Genomic DNA, 17,259 nt, shown 5'->3' on the forward strand with positions numbered 1-17,259 from the left:
GAAATAAATAAAAATATTTAAAAAAAATAAATATATGTATATATATAAATATACAGCTGCCAAGTAGACTAGAACATAATGATAGAATGCCATCAATTGTGACACCTCCCAACTTGAGAGATGGTTAAGTGTGTAAACAGGCGTGCCCAGAATGAATGAAATAAGTTATTCTCTTGATGAAGACCATTGCCCCAAGTTGTCTCACAGAAGCACAGTAGTTCGAGGTCTGCTCTCTGACTGCTTCTGATACCAAGATCATCTTGGCCAAAGTCACGTTCCACTTGCAGATAGATGCCCTTGCTTAAAACTTTTCTCCCTCTTTATCTTGGACGGAGAATGGCAGCATGAAGGGTAGCAACTCATACACCTAGAACATCACTCATCTTTTTCTGATACCTGCCTCCAGCTGCCTGCCCCCTAGACAAAGAACAGGGAAGACGGCGAGAACCCCCGAGGCCAAGCAGAGGACAAAGCTCTGTTCTAAGCCTGAGGTTCTGTCCAGCTGCACAGGGGGCTGGATGGCCTAGTGGTTAAGACCATCTGCAGCGAAGACGGCAAGCCCTGGACCCTGTCTTGGCCTCTTCTGCATTGTACGATCTCAGGCAAATCACCTGGCCTCCCCAAACCTCCATCTCCTCAGCTAATTTTTTTTAATGGTAGAAAGAAGTGTTAACATTTAATGTGTTCAGAGATCTGCCCTCTTAACAAATGTTTCAGTGTATTATTCAGAATTGTTGGCGATAGGTACAATGTTGTACAGTAGATCTCTAGAACTACATCGTCTTACTTAACTGGAACGCTATGCCCGTTGATTAGTAAATCCCCATTATCCCTCTCCCCCAGCTTCTGGGAACTACCCTCCACTCTTTGATTCTATGCATTTGACTATTTTAGATACTTCCCATGAGAAAATGGAAGTCCTTGCTTCTTGGGACTAATGCAGGGGTTAACATGGATGCCTCTGAAGCACAACACATGAAGCTATTATGATAAGACTGAAGGAAGACGCTTGCTTCTACATAACTCTTGCCAAAAAGCATTCCAGGGATAGACATAAAAGGCTATATATGGGGGGGGGGAGTGGTGGCCAATCTTATGTGTCAACTTGGCTGGGCCATGGGGTCCCCAGAGACTTGGGCAGACCTTATTCTGGGTATCTCTGTGAGAGTGTTTTTGGATAATATCCACATTTAAATGGATTCTGAGTAGAGTAGATGGCCCTCCATAATGTGGGTGGGGGCCTTATCCAATCAGTTGAAGGCCTAAATAGAACAAAAGGCTGCCCTGCTCCCGCACCAGCAGCCAGCCTCTGGACTTGACCTACAACTCCTTCCTGAGTCTCTAGGCCATTACCCTCCCCATTCATGTGGCCATTTCCTTATAATAAATCTCTTCCTATATATACATATATATAGGAATATATATATCTATATATACTTCTGTCCAGCTGTATATCATCCTGAGGCCATAGGGAATTCAAGACCAACATGAGATATCACCACACACCTATCAGAGTGGCTAAAGTTAAAAAGGCTGAACCGTTTAAGACTGGTGAGGAAATGGAGCAATTGGAACTCATTCACTGTGGGCAGAAGTGGAAAATGCTACAAGCACTTTGGAAAACAGTACCAGAGTTTCTTAAAAAGATGAAACCTCCACCTCCCATTTGACCTTGTCGTTCTCTTCCTGCATACATCTCCAAGGGAAATGAGAGCATACGTCCGCACAAAGACTTGTATACAAATATTCAGAGCAGTCTTAATAGCAACCAAAAAAGTGGAAACAGCCCACAGGCCCACCAACAGATGAAGGGGCAAACCAATTGTGGTATAGACTACATGCAACAGACTACTGCCCAGGAATAAAAACGAGTGAACTACGGATCCACGCACTAACATGGATAAGTATCAAAAAGTCATACGGAATGAAAGAAGCCAGACCAGAGGTGCATACTGCATGATTCTTTTCATATGGAATTCTAGAAAATGCAAATTGATCTGCGGTGACCTAGTGACAGAAAGCAGATGGGTGATTGCTTGTGAGACAAAGGGGAACAGCTGAGGTGCAGGGAGTATGGAGGGAGGAATTAGAAACGGTCATGAGGAAACTTTGGGGAGTGATAATGCGTTGATCATCATCATGGTGGTGATCATTTTGTGGAAATAGATGTCAAAGTATATCAAATTCTACATTTTTAATATGTCAGGTTTATTGCATAACAACTGTACTTCAAAAAAGCTTTTGATAAATGAAAAGAATTTTAAAGACCTTTAGATAAAGGCATCATGAGGAATCGGAAATTCATATTACCCAAATAATAATCTGTAGATTACTGCCTCGTAGCGAGGGATGAAACGGAATGTACCATGGAGGCATCAGACAGTCATCACCTTTGTCAAGTGGTCAAGGTCAGCAGAGTTAGGCAGGTCAACCAGATATTAAGTACCTTATGACAGACACAGGAGAATACCAAACCCCGCTGCTGAGGCATGCTAATGGAAATCCTTAACGTGAAGACTGACCTCAAATGCTTTAGATCTAATTTCCAGGTAAAGAAAATACCAGGGAGACCACATGAATCGAGTTATGGCACATTTCCATCACCCCAGGATGTTTCCTCCTACCTAGTCATTGATGTCTACCACCTGCAGACAATTTCTACCTGTTCCTGAGTTTCATAAAAGTGACATCATAGGGTACACTTTTGTGTGTCTTTTTTTTGCTTACACGAGTTCCTCATGACTCCATTCCATTTGTTGCATACTATCAGTAGTCTGTATTTTTTTTTAAATTGAAGTATAGTTAACACACAAGACTACATTAGTTTCAGGGGTACAACATGGTGATTCGATGTCTCTATACACTATGCTGTGCTCACAAGAATAGCCACCACCATCTGTCACAACATAGCATCATTACAATACCACTGGCTATATTCCCTTTCCTGTACCTTTCCTCCGGGTGACTTCTTCATTCAATAACTGGGTTTTGGGACCTCCCCTCCCCTTCACCCATTTTGCCCATCCCCCACTCCTCCTCTCTGGCAACCACCAGTTTATTTCCTGTATTTATGTGTCTGTTTCTGCTTTTTGTTCATTTGTCTTTTTTTGTAACTTCTACATATAAGTGAAATCATGATATTTGCCTTTGTCTGACTTATTTCACTTAGGATCGTACCCTGTAGCTCCATCCAAGTTGTTGCAAATGGCAAGATCTCATTCTTCTTTATGACTAATACTCCATTGTGCATCTTTATCCCATTATCTTTATCCATTCGCCTATTGATGTACACTTGGGTTGCTTCCATATCCTGGCTATTGTAAATAATGCTGCAAGAAATATAGGGGTGCATATATCTTTTTGAATTAGTGTTTTCATTTTTCCTTGGTAAGTACCCAGTAGTGGAATTATTGAATCATATGGTAGCCCTATTTTTAATTTTTTGAGGAAACTCCATACTGCTTTCCACAGCGGCTACACCAGTTTGCATTCCCACCAATGGAGCACGAAGGTTTCTTTTTCTCCACATCCTCGCCAACACTTGCTGTTTCTTGTGTTTGGGATTTTGGCCATGCTGGCGGGTGTGAAGTCGTACCTCACTGTGCTTTTGATTTGCATGTTCCCAATGATGAGTGATGTTGAGCATCTGTTCATGTGTCTACTGGCCATCTGGATGTCTTCCTCGGAAAAAGTCTCCTGTGGTTTGTATTTTTGTTTTATTTTTTTGCTGCAAGATAATCCATTAAATGCGTGTTCAAGTCTATTCGTTGCAGGGATATTCTTTATTGACCTGCAGTTGCATTGACTTATCCTGTTGTCCGCCAAATCCGTTGTGCTGTTAAGTCCACCTACTGAGCTCTTAGCTTCTGACACTGTATTTTTGTTTCATTTTTAGAATTCTCCTTTGACTATTTTTCAAAAAGATTCTAATTTTCCGGTGCAAGTCTCCACTCTGTTTTCTGGATTTAATTAGAGTTGTTTTCGAGCCCTTGTCTGTTCATCTGAGTGGATGGAACAATACCTGAATGGAAACTACCTCTCATATACTCTCCATTCCGCGCGTTTCATTGTGGCTTCTTGCCCAAAGCAACACAATTCTAACCTGAACCGCTGAGCATCTCTGCCAAGAGAATTTCCAACAGATTCCTCCTGGTTCCTTCACAAATGATCTATGGGCTCCTTCAGAGGCGAAATGACCCACCAAGTTTTTTAAATAAACGAATCCTTGGCGGGTTAACGTGCTGGCTATATTATGTTTGAGAACACCCTGACAGGTCATTCCAGGGCGCCCATGAGGCGGTCCAAAATGAAATGGCTACAGATTTGCAACAGTGGGTCAGAAAACCTCAAAGTCAAAGCATTTCATTGTGCCTGTGACCACCCTCCTCTGTCCAGTCCAGCTCATGACGCAGGGTTGTAGGACTTCAACTTCTCTGCCCTACCAGCAAATGCCTCCAGTAAGAATATTCCCTACCTGGTTCAAACTTTTCATTTAGCTTTGAGTGTGATCCATGTACCTTGGTTTTCTAAAAGAGAAAAAGATAATAGATTATAAGATAGAAAATTTCCTCAAGTGCAGCTTTTATTATATAGCTTCCTTGATCCAAAGAATTCAGTGTCTCCTCCCTGACCGTCTTGGCACCCACAGACCTCTCTTTCAGGCCTGTGTTTAATTAACATCTTATGCAAACCTACAGCTCCAGGAAAGCTAGCCTGTTCCCGAAACATCCCCACTGTCGTGTGTGGCTTACGCCGTGACAATACACCCCCACACCTCTCAGGAGTTCTTGCTCGGCACATCCCCTGTGAAGCTCCTTGTCTGAAAGGCACAGCATCTCATTCACCTCTGCAATCCCAGCAGTAACACAAGTAACACAATGACCTGCACACAGTGGGAACACTAAATATGAAATCTCCACCATTATTTTGGGTTGTATAAATACCAACGTCATCTTATTCTTACCTGACAACGACTCTAAGATCTCAAACTCTGAATTCCGCCCTCCTCGTCCCGATCACTAGGTCATAAGCAGATCACATCTTAGAGGGAGATTATGTCCTAAAGTCAGTCCAAACTCCAAACATTAACAACTGTCAAATGTATTATATACGTATGACACTATAATAAACCTTGTGTCCAGATAAAAAGAATTGTTAGATTTTCCCTCGAAAAGCCCTGCAAGTCACCCATAAAACAAGAATGTTGATCATTTTACGTGTACGGTGATTTTTTTTCCAGGAAGTGTGACACGCTTGAAACAGCCAGCTTATCCTGACATTGGACAGCATGGCTGTTTTCTTCAGCTGGGAAACATAGGAGGTGCTCGGCCTGTGTTCAGAAGACATGCTGCATGAAAAGTATTTTTTCATTCATTCTTCACATGTTGGCTTTGTCTTCTTCCCTTGCGATGCACAGTTGGTCTCCTATCAATGACGTGCTCAAGTGATGAACTCCACTGGGGTTCCTTACTTCCCACCTCGTCCATTCTCCCTTCCCTCCTCGAATCTGCTCTTCAACAACATGGGGATCTGGAACCTAGTTCTCAGTTTACTGGCTCCACCTCTGCTCTCTCTGTCTTTCTTTGAAACCTTCCCAACGATTCTATCATGTTCCTCCTGCTACATCCATGTTATCAATCTTCAAAGCTGCATTTTCATGGATTTTCTTCAATACTGTAATTTTTTCCTTCTCAGAACATCCTCAGCCCATCTGAGGGCTTCTGCTAAGATACATGGATAATTTTATTTTGCTCAAGTTGCAAATCACAGACTAACCTGCAAATGCCTTGTGGGCAGGAGGGATGTCCCATCCATGTTCGGTACCCCTCCTGGTAACCCGGCATGATGCCATGGACACACCGAGTATTCTACGGTGTTTGTGGCATGAATGTGAATTAATGATATCTTAGGAAGCATATATATTGTGGATTCTGGATTCGGCCTCTGGAAATATGATAAAGGTGCAGAAAGACCAACTGCAGTGGAGTATTCTGTGCCGAAGGAGTTAAAGCCTCCAGAGTGGAAATGGAGAGAATGATGGAGAGACACAAGGGATGGAGATCTTAGAGGTTGGGAACAGGCCACAGAAGAAAGAAGGCTGACAACCTAGGTGCCTGGGAGATTGATTTAACCATTTACAGAGTAGGAGCTATTTTTCCACATGGAGGGGAAGACTTAAGAGCTAAACATGTTGAGCCTGAGATGCTGAGCATACGGCCAAGTGAAAATGTCCAGCATGAAGTCAGAAATAAGAATGCATTGCTCAGGCAAGGGAGCTAGATCTGAGTGTGGAAATGGGAATCCTCTGTTGAAAGTGAAATGGAGGAGACTCTCTAAGAGGCAGTGTAGACCAAAATGCAGGTGGACGAGGGCTCACTCTTGCAACATCCTTGGGACACACACACACACACACACAAAACTAGGTAGCTTTTCAAATGTCTCGTTCATCTATGAATGTAGCCGCCAGCCACATGGAGCTTTTAAATAAAATGAAAAATTCCGTTCTGAAGTCCTACCAGTCACATATCAAGTACTCAGGAGCCGCGTGTGGCTACTGGATACCATACCGGCCAGCCCAGATATATAAAATTTCTGTCTCTGCAGAAAGTTCTAACAGACAGCGCTGGTCTAGACTGAAGGAAAAAAGAATGAGAATTGCAGTAAGAATTATGGCATCACCCCAGGGAAGCACTGGGGTTGATTTGCCAAGCACTAGGGTTGAATATGCTAAATTTTAGTGCCTTTGCCATTTGTGGCAACAACTTACTTTAAAAAAAATTTTTTTTATTCTGTTAGTAACAGATGGCTCCATATAAAAAAATATTTAAAAAATTGGAAAGCATATGAGGTGCCTTGGTGGCTCAGTCAGTTAAGCATCCAACTCTTGATCTCAGGTCAGGTCATGACCTCACAATCATGAGATCAAGCCCTGTGTTGGGCTCTATGCTGAGAGCACAGAGTCTGCTTGGGAATCTCTCTCTCGGTCCCTTCCCCCACTCTCTCTGTCTCAAAATAAAGAAATAAACTTAAAAAACAATGGAAAGCAGAAAAAAAGATCCCTCCCCAAACCTACCTACCCAGATCTAGCCATTGATAACATTTTTTTAGCAAATCTGTCCAGTCTGTTCTTTTAAAATATTTATAATTTTAATAATTGAAATCATATGATACATATAATTGTGTCAACCTCCTTGTTCACCTGAAAGTATATATTATAAACATTTTCCCAGGGATTAGCCCATCTGTGACTTGGAGCAATTCCTAGAAGTGTAACTGCTCAGTCTCAAATATTCTATTCTATTCTATTCTATTCTATTCTATTCTTAAATGTTTATTTATGTATTTTGAGAGAGACGAGAGGCAGGGAGGGAGAGAGAAAGAATCCCAAGTGCAGAGTCCCATGGGGGGCTCAATCCCACAAATAGTGAGATCATAACTTGAGGCCAAATCAAGAGTCTGATGCTTAACGAAGTGGGCCACCCAGGTTCCCCATAGGCCACAAATATTTTAAATACCTTTGTCACATTATACAATTTTATTAAAAAGCTCCATCAATTTTCACTCCCAGCAGTAAATGTATGAAAATTCTGGTCATAATCCATCTTTTCTTAACTTTCCCCCAAGGTCATTTTTTAAGTTTTTATTTAAATTCCAAGTAGGTAACGTACTGTGTAATATTAGTGTCAGGTGTCCAATATAGTGATTCAACACTCCTGTACAACCAAGGTCATTCGATTGCTTTTTACCTTTGCCAGTCTGGAATATACCACTTGCCTCAAACGGTTTTGTGTTTGTGGCCAATTACTTTATTTTATGTACATTTTGTTCATGCCCTTCCTTATTTTACTATTTGCCTATTATTTATAAAACTGCATTTCATATTTTAAATGTTGAGTTATTCTATATATGTAGAGAGATAGAGGTAGAGATTCATAGGTATCTCCCAATTTTTTTTCACTTGCTTCTGATGTAGAGAAAGTTTAAAATCTGTGTACAATCAAATAGTTGTCTTTCCCTATGGTAATTCTTCCTTTGCTTTTTCTGTTAGACTTTCCCAGATACTATTTTCACTAGCATCACTGTATATTTTTTCTAGTTCTTCTATTACTTCCATTTTTGAAAACAGTTATTTTGATACTTGAATTGTTGCTTGCTATCCATTGTACCTCCGCATGGTTTTGAAGATGGATTAGAGAAAAGTTGTATTAACACACTATTTGGCCATTATTTGTCACAGTGGTCTTCTTACCACCCATTCACGACTCCTTTGAGTTCAAGGTGGTTGACTAACAAGTAGGCTACTAAGGGTTAGAAGAGATTTGAACAAGAAAAGAAATGGCTAGAATAACACGGAATCCTTAAGGATGATTGCAAATATTTAATTAGCCTTTCTTCCAATATGCACTGGACAGGAAAGTTTTGTATATTCCTTCCCTCTATCCACGCATCCCGCCTTCCTCCTACAGGGCGCCACAACAAGGAAGACCCAGCATGGCCTCAGGTATCCCCAAAGATGAGCAAGGGGTGAAGGCAGCCAGTGGGCCAGGGCGGTTCTGACGGAGGGCTATCACCATGATCAGTCTTCTGATTCTGGAAAGGGAAAGGACACAACACTAATGTTCACTGCTGCCTAGTCTGAGTTGGTTAAAAAAAAAAAAAAGGATAGACCCTGCTTGCTTATTTACTCAGTGTCCCCTCCTGTCACCCTTATCTCTGATCTCCCCTGGAACGTCAAAGATCACAGAGTCTCCCAAATGACGCTAAGGGGGAAGGGCTCAAGCACAGCCCCCAAATCAATCCTTTTGAACCCAGCTTCCCATGGCTAGAATTTTGTCATATCGTTTGTCAGACAATTGCTTTGCACCAAGAAACAGTGCAGAGACTGTTTTGATGCGGGGTATTTGTATCTTACATGGATAAACAACCCCACACTTTGGGGAGGACTTTCACCACATTTGTGGAAAGGCCACTGAACTAGAAGTCCAAAACCCCGATGGTGGGGGTGTTGAGTTATTGCTATAGGAGATCACTTAATTCGTGTTCCCCAGTCCCTGGGGAACTAGCTCCCTGACTTAGGTTCCCTCGCCCTCCAGGCCTCTGTCTCCTCAGCCTGGAACAGTCCTCTTTCAGGTCACCGACACCCACCATTATTGCCGCCTGGGTTGAGGAAGATCACATCTGCTGAGAGCTCAGGTGTGCAAACCCACACCATCCCTGGGCAGCCGCATCCAATGCTAGCAGGTGGACACTTGAAGAATGAGCAGATACACTTCACAGGGCACCCATTATAGAGGCGGCCAATTACTCGTTTCCATGCAAAACAAGGAACTGGTTAAGTTTGTACTTTCTTCTTTCTGGTGTATTTTTGTGTCGTGGAGACAGGCCCGGATAGGTTAAAGGGGGTCTCAAAGGAGAGCCTATTTTCACAGGGAATGAGGTCATGGATAGTCAAGGAAGAGAACTCGTTCTGTTGTGAAGAGGTGATGCGTCCCACTTTCACTGTAGTGTGTGTGTGTGTGTGTGTGTGTGTGTAGCAAATACAGTCTTTATTCTTTTTTTTAAATTTTTTGATTTACTTCCAAGTAAGTTAGCATATAACGTAACAATGATTTCAGGAGTAGATTCCTTAATGCCCCTCACCCATTNTACTGCCTAATTTTGCTTCACATTAATACCCTCTGGTTCCATCCAAATACTTGCAAATGGCAAGATTTCTTTCTTTTTGATTGCCAAGTAATACTCCATTGTATATATAAACCACATCTTCTTTATTTATTCATTCATCAGTGGACATTTGGGCTCTTTCCATACTTTGGCTATTGTTGATAGAGCTGCTATAAACATTGGGGTACATGTGCCCCTTCAAAACAGCATGTCTGTATCCCTTGGATAAATACCTAGTAGTGCAATTGCTGGGTCGTAGGTAGTTCAATTTTTAATTTTTTGAGGAAGCTCCATACTGTTTTCCAGAGTGGCTGCACCAGTTTGCATTCCCACCAGCCATGCGAAAGGTCTCCTCTTTCTCTGCATCCTCACCAACATCTGTTGTTGCCGGAGTCGTTCACATTAGCCATTCTGATGGGTGTGACTTTCACTGTATCTTTAAAAAGATTTCACATTTGGAAATCATTATAAACAAAAGAGATGGATAAATGGGTAGGTGACAGATAATCCTCCAATCATGTGAAACTTACTTAAGTAACCAGCTCAAAGCAGTTCTTACATCCTGAAAAAGGCTTAGTCAATCCTCTAAAAAAAAAAAAAAACCACTTGAAGTGAGTTATTAGGTGAGCGCATACCCTGGACCTCAGCCATCATCAACAAGATCAATCCCAAAATGCACAGCTGCCCTTCTGCAGAGGACAAAATGCTCATCTATTCCTACTCTTGCTGAGGAGTAAGCTAGGAGGGGCCGTCCAGCTGAACCCACTAAGATAAGGTGCTGGTTAAGATGCCTAGTCACCATCCAACCCTTGCTTATTTGGTGTTTTTTTTTTTGTTTTTTTTTAATGAAACGTACATTTAATTCACTTACCTTTGTCAAAGTGCATGAGCGTGTGTGTTCCAATATGGCGGCCCATAGAACGCTCTGGCTCCAAGGCACAGTGGGGCCGTTATGTGAGGCCCCGCCATGCTCTTGGTTAAGGATCTCAGGTAAGGAAAACGACAGTGAGGACCTGAAATTCTCCTTTAGAATCCCCTAAAGAGGCCAAAAGTTGCATGACCAGAAAGCATCTCGCCCAGCCATTCTGATCGCAAATCTAAGATTCTCTCCCTCCCCAGATAACACATTGCCTATCGTACAAATCAAATAAATAAGTTTTTCACGGTGGTGTGAGGATGTAGCCCATATTGATGAAAAGTGCACAGTACAAGGTTAAATTAGGAAGGCATCCCAGGATGTTCTGACCGTATGTGACTGGATATTATCAGATGCACATATGAACCTACTGGACAGAGGTATACAGGCTTTTCCAAGATCCTGTGTCCTTTCCAAGACACCACTTTGAGCCTGAGAACCGACTCCGTGGGGATGTCAGGGACCATAGAAAGGCTTCCACTGCCCAGAACATGCTTCTGGATTTTTCAAAGTAGCCCGCAGATGCGCTCAGCCTGCTTAGAGTTCAGGCGGAGGCTGCAGGGAGCTCAGCCCTGAGTGGGATCTGGTGCAGGAGTTTTACTGCAGGGTTGTTTTCATTTCCTGGAAAGTGAAGAGAGCCTCAAGGCCCCCTGGGACTGACTCAGAGGCAGCTCCAGAAAGAGGGGCCACACTGCTGGCCGGGGTTTCAGGAGGGCTTTCCAGGGGAGGTGATGGTTGAATCGAGGCTTGAAGGGTATGTGGAAGGTTGCCAGGATGAAGAGGAAAAGTATGTTCCAGGGAGAAAGAACGACAAAGGCCAGGAGGCATAGGTGAGAGACCCCGTGCTTGGGAACTGGGGAGGTCGAGGGAGGAGGGGTGGCCTCCAAAATGTGGGTCTTTGCCCTCCCACCCTGGTTGTAGTACTTCCGGTTTGGTGCTCTTTCTCCTTTGTTCCCAATGGTTTCTTGTTCCTTTATGATGATCAAATAGCATAAGGCCCCTTGCGACCCTAAATTTACCTATAAGAAAATGCTAAGAGGTGATCCTCTCTGTTTTTGTATTTACAAAACCACATCGTGGATTTGCAAATTAAAGTTTAAAATATTCTACCTCCGGGGCGCCTGCGTGGCTCAGTCCGTTAAGCATCCGACTCTTGATTTCGGCTCAACTGTCATGACCTCACGGTTGTAGGCTCGAGCCCCACGTCCGGGTCTGTGCTGACAGTGCAGAGCCTGCTTGAGATTCTCTCTCTCTCTCTCTCTCTCTCTCTCTCTCTCTGCCCCTTCCCCGTGCATGCACACGCTCTCTCTCAAAATAAACAAACTTAAAAATAAAATAAAATATCCTACCCCATCGCTGTGTATGTGCACAAAACGTTTCTGCGGTGCCTGATACTTCTGGGTCAACTGCCGGTCAACATGGCGGACTGGACTGGGACAAAGGACTTACGCTGATTCCAGAAATAAAGAAAACAACGGGAGGTGTAAGATATAACAACGCTCAAGGTTAAGAAAGGGCTCTCCCTAGTTTCCTGTGATAGAAATGAAATTCCATGATCAGAAGTGAGCGTGAGGTGAACAGCTCAGAGGGTTGGAGGTTCGCGGCGGCTGGTGTCCATGACCATGGGGGTCTTCTTGGACCTCTTCAGGGCACAGGACTTGAGGCTCCTGCATAAAGTGGGGACCCATGACCAGGTGCCCTGCTCGTCCATAAAACGGGAATAGGGAAAACACCTCAGGACCTGATCTCATTGTACTGCCAATTCACTCTTCGTCATCTGCTCTGTGAACGTGGGTCCCCAGACCCTCTAAATATCTCTCCATTTCCAGTGGGTACGATGCTAATCTTTGGCAATAGAGGACACTGGAGAGACATTGCAGAAAGAAGGGGACTCTGGTCCTCATTCTGGGTGTTCCCTGGGCAGGCTCCGGTGGCACACACATGATGTCCCCGTGCCCCGTGGCCAGTATGGGCAGCAGCCAGCAGCACCCAGCAGCCGGCCCCTTCCCCCAGCTGCACTGGATATTGGGGGGCTGCACTGCTGTGTTCCTGGGGGACAGCCCCCCAATATCCTCGAGGGCAGATTCCCTGCAAATTGTGCCAGTGCGACACCACACACAGTCCCCCACCCCTCCCCGGGCCACCCCTGTGCTCCATCTTCGGCAAAGCATCTCAGCCCCAGGGAGCACCTTGCTCAGATGCTCCACCTTAGTCCTAGAGGCAGAGGCTGCGTCTGCCCACTGCAACTCCTTTTCTCCTCGCCCCTCATAAGCGATCACGTTCTAGGTAACAGAACTTTATATAAACAGAAGTTTATATTAAACTTGCCCGAATTCCCACGTGGTGTCTGTCTCCTGGTCGGACACTGACGGACGCGCACGGTGACAAGATCAGGGACCAGGCAAGGGCGTGCAGAGAAAACGGTCTCACTGTTCTCCCGGCCACGCTGGGGCCCGGCGGGAAACGCAAGCTCCACACAGACAGGGGCAAGTGGAGGAGAGGTCTCCTCGCCTTCTTCTCAGAGACCCAGCATCCTGGGGGGCCGGGGCGGGGGGGGGGGGGGGGGNAGCTGAAGAGTAGAGCTCTCTCGATTTCAAGAGAAAGTCAAATCTTCCTGTGTCCTTCCTACTGCAACAGAACCTTCTCCACCAACGACCTGTTCGCAGGTGAACTACTTCCCATCGTCCTGTTCTCTTTCTAAATCTTCCCCCAGGATTTACAAAGCCCACCTCGATGAGAAGGTCATGGACATGATAAAACCAAACACCGACTGAGCACTTTTATGTGCGAGGTACCATCGTGAATATTTCAAATACGTATGATCCTCACAATAACTCAGTGAGGTGGGCTCTGCCCCTAACCTCGTTCTACGGGGGAGGAATGGGCCCAAACTGCAAATCTAGTAACTAATGGATCCAGTCATTGGCTCCACAAAGTCTGGCTTCAGAACCACTTTCCAGAACAAAGAATTATCAGAGCTAGAAGGACCCCTCTACTTGCAAGAATTTCTCTCTCTTTTTTAAAATGTTTATTTGCTTTTGAGAGAGAGAGACAGAGTGTGGATGGGGGAGGAACAGAGAGAGAGAGGGAGACACAATCCGAAGCAGCCTCCAGGCTCCGAGCTGTCAGCACAGAGCCCGACGCAGGGCTCGAACTCACGAACTGTGAGATCATGACCTGAGCCCAAGTCGGCGCTTAACCGACTGAGCCACCCAGGGACCCTGGCAAGAATCTCTTTGTGCATTTTGTATATAATCACAGTAAGACCCAGGGAGATGAGGTCACTTGCTCAAAGTCATTGAAGTCAACGTGTGTCTGGCTGTAAAAATCAGACCTGCCACGTCTCTGCCTGGAGGACTCCTGAGTTGTTCATGGTCTCCTCAATGCTATCTCTAAGCCCTGTTAACTGTTTCTCACATCGTGAGCCTCTTTCCTTTACCTCAAGTAAGCCTTACTCTGAGATTCCTTTATCTTCAGAAGAATCTTGTTTCACAGTAACTTGTTTCGTAAGAGCTTCCCCGGGGTGCAGCTTACCCTAAGTCAGCTGCACCCGAGGGGCTGAGGTCTTCTACCAGGCTGGCGTAGACGCTTCTGTTTGGGGTATCCTTGTCCTCAGCTCCTGAAAGGAAAATGAAGACATGGAGACACCTTTGGGAGGTTGCTGTGGAGAATAAGTGTTTTAGGGTACCGTGGTCTGACGGGACAGCACATGGGACATGGGACCCCCAAGCAGGTGCGTGCCATTCTGAAAAGTCTATCACTGATATCCAGCTTGAGTGATTCACCAATGGCAAGAGTTAGGGAAACTTAGGGGTGTCTGAGGGGCTCAGTCGGTTGAGCGTCTGACTCCGGCTCAGGTCATGATCTCACAGTTCGTGAGTTCAAGCCCTTGCATTGGGCTCTGTGCTGAAAGCATGGAGCCTGCTTGGGATTCTCTCTCTCTCCTCTCTCTCTGTCCCTCCCCTACTCGTGCTGTCTCTGTCTCTCTCAAAATAAATAAATAAATAAAAGGAAGTGGCAAGATGCCATTATATGCTCGTATATAATTTTTTTAAACAATTACAAATAAAGGCAGAGGGTTTCTATGACAGAGTGGGGAGTGTTCGGAAAGAGCGGTCCTTGCAGCCTGGAAACAGCCTCAGAGCCCTTCCCTCACCTGGAAGCCATATTGACTATTCACTGAAAGCAAACCGAAAACAAAGAGCCACTCATTAAGAGGGCTAAACTCAGATCACGACACCAATCAGGGACAGGAAAGAGAGAACACGGTCAGGAACTTGACCTGCTGGCCTAGGTCTCGTCTCCATGTCCGCCTTTTGGGGCGTGACTTTGTCAAGAGGATCCAAAATTATTGTTCAACTTATTATTAGGTTTTTCTCTGTGTTCACATCACATCAGTTTCGATAATCCTGATTTTAAATTATTTTAAGGATATTCTAAATGCAGACTGAATTTTGTCTCGATGCAGGGCGATGAATGATGAGATTCATTGCTCTTGATGTTTTCCCATCCTCTTCGTCGTTTGCAGTACCTGCTAGAATTCTGCAGGCACTTGCTTGAAAAGTTGTTTCCATAGAGGGCAGATTCCGGCTCTCCTACAACTTGACAGCTGATCTTGGTCAAGTAATGAGGTTGGACCCCATGGAACTGCCATTTTGATAGGTCAAAAATGGCCGAATGGGACCCAAACCACGTATTTAAACTATGTCTTAGCCTCAACACCTGCAAAATGGATGTGATATCATTAACATCACAGGAATGTTTAAAGACTAAGCGAGCCCTGGCGGGCGGTTGGAAATGTTAGGTGGGGGGCGCAGTGGTAGCGGTTTGCCTTCTGAAGCCTTTCAGAAGGGAAAGAACCGGATGGCTAGACCTGTCAACCTACGCCCAGGGAGGCCGGGAGCCAAAGAAGGCAACAGAGATCCAGGCGAATTTCTGAAAGACTGTAACTTGCCCTCTAATACGTACGTGGAATCTGACCCAATCCCGTTCATATTTCTTCCTTTTGGGGAATGAGGCTTAGAAGAGAGGCTGGGAAATACGGGGTCTTCTCTCTCCCCCAAAAGTCATATCATTCTACACACCCGGATCCAGAACCAGACTGAAGGGCTCTTTCCCAACCCTGCAGATTTCCAGTTTCCGAGGTGTCTGAGTGTGGATCCCGAAGGGAGAGATGTGGCTCAGTGCCGGCTTGCCCAGCTTTGCTGCAGGAACCCGACCAAACCGGAACATATCCAGAAAGTGCCACCAACTTCTATGTGAGGACGTGATCTGTTCTGACAGTCCATGAAACCCTTGAGGTAAACCAGAGAGGGTTATTAAAAGCTCTGCTGGTTAACATCTCAATCTATTCTAAATGAAGGGTGCTCAGTCCCTTGCAAAATCAACAACGTTATTTGCTCGATGTTACTGGCGCTCGTTGTTTCCTGCATTCACTTCTCACATCAACACAGCAAGATGGGCGTTCTCATCGCCGCACGTGATGCCGTGTCTCAGACCGAGGAAGCAAGTGGCCCCAAGGCTACAAATTAGGAAGTAGTAGATTTTTGAGGCCACGTTTGGCTGGTTCCGAAGCCCAGACCCATAACCACTTTGTAAGCACTAATTTCCAGCTTTAAAATATGTTTTCCTTCAGTGTGGAGGCTCCTCAGGAAACTAACAATAGAACTCCCCTAGGACCCAGCAATAGCACTGCTAGGAATTTACCCAAGGGATACAGAAATGCTGAGGCATAGGAGCACATGTACCCCAATGTTCATAGCAGCACTCTCCACAATAGCTAAAACATGGAAAGAGCCTAAGTGTCCATCAACAGATGAATGGATCAAGAAGATGTGGTTTATCTATACCATGGAATACTACGTGGCAATGAGAAAGAATGAAATCTGGCCACGTGTAGCCACATGGATGGACCTTGAGGGTGTTATGCTGAGCGAAATAAGTCAGGCAGAGAAGGACAAATATCATATGTTTGCACGTATAGGAGGATTAGGAGGAACTTGACGGAGGAACAAGGGGGAGAAGAAGGGGGGAAATGGTGGGGGAAAGGGAGAGAAGCAAACCATGAGAGACTTTTGAATGCTGACAAAAACTGAGGACTGATGGATGTGGGGGGAGGGGGGGATGGGCATGGAGGAGGACACTTGTGGGGATGAGCACTGAGTGTTATGTGGAAACTAATTTGACAATAAACTATTAAAAAAATATATGTTTTCCTAAATAATCTTAAGAAGTAACAAGTGATGGTATCATCATTGCAGTGATGTGCTGGCAAACGGGCTTTCCAAGAGGGGAAAAAAACCAAAAAACCTGACTTGAGCATCTGCTGATTCCCATGCTATAAATAATTGCACCCCATGGCCAGTTCGATACATCGATGCCTGGCGACATTCTGGAATATTTAGCAGTGGGCTCCTGGGAGCTGGTGCGAGCCCACCCCAGCACGCCAGCGTAAGGTTCTCATTACACCGATGCACAGACCAAAGCCCCAAGGCATCCATGTACTTGCCACAAGTCCACGTCATTAATAGCTACCCCTGAACTTGAACTTGGGGCCTCTACAAAAAGGCCACCAGTTGTTTCCACGACTCCATCTGTACTTAACCACCTTAGGGGAGGGGAAAAGAAGCATCACTGCCTAACACATGGCTCAGACCATCTTCTCGACAAATGGAGTGTTC

This window comes from Crocuta crocuta, unplaced genomic scaffold, assembly GCF_008692635.1.
Source record: "Crocuta crocuta isolate KB4526 unplaced genomic scaffold, BGI_CrCroc_1.0 scaffold139, whole genome shotgun sequence".
NCBI classification, from domain to species: domain Eukaryota; kingdom Metazoa; phylum Chordata; class Mammalia; order Carnivora; family Hyaenidae; genus Crocuta; species Crocuta crocuta.